Here is an 884-nt window from a genome sequence, read left to right as displayed (position 1 = left end):
TGTAATATGCAACCACTTTCCACTGCACTTTACACTTTTTTTTTTCCGGATAGCTCTGTCCATAATTTATTGCACTACCCTAATCCACTGCTATTCCTCATATTAGCCTAGCATATTATTGTATACCTCTGTCTGTAAAATTCTGTTTATAGTAATAGCCATCTGTATATTGTATTCATAGTACATATTCACCTGTAAATTCTGTTTATAGTAATAGCCATCTGTATATTTATTCACTGTACATATTCACCTGTAAATTCAGTTCTGTTTATAGTAATAACGTCTCCCTATTTATACATATTTATACATATTCAGTACATATCCATGTCCTGCACTTACGCATCCATTGTATATCCTGCACTTGCTGCTATTGCACTTCTGGTTAGACCTAAACTGCATTTCGTTGCCTTGTACTTGTACTTGTGTAATGACAATAAAGTTGAATCTAATCTAATCTAATCTAATATACATATATATATATATATATATATGTATATATATATATGTGTGTGTGTGTGTATATATATATATATATATATATATATATATATATATATATATATATATATATATATATATATATATATATATATATATATATATATATATATACACACACACACACATATACCGGTCAGGCATAACATTATGACCACTGACAGGTGAAGTGAATAACACTTAATCACGACTTAATGGTGGGATATATTAGGCAGCAAGTTAACATTTTGTCCTCAAAGTTGATGTGTTAGAAGCAGGAAAAATGGGCAAACTTAGGGATTTGAGTGACTTTGACAAGGGCCAAATTGTGATGGCTATACAACTGGGTCAACTGCTGCCTATGCTGACCCCTGTCCAACGCCGAAAGTGTCAACAGTGGGTCCGTG

Source organism: Gobio gobio (genome assembly GCF_949357685.1).
Source record: "Gobio gobio genome assembly, chromosome: 10".
Classification (NCBI taxonomy): domain Eukaryota; kingdom Metazoa; phylum Chordata; class Actinopteri; order Cypriniformes; family Gobionidae; genus Gobio; species Gobio gobio.
Note: the sequence above shows the minus strand (reverse complement) of the source record.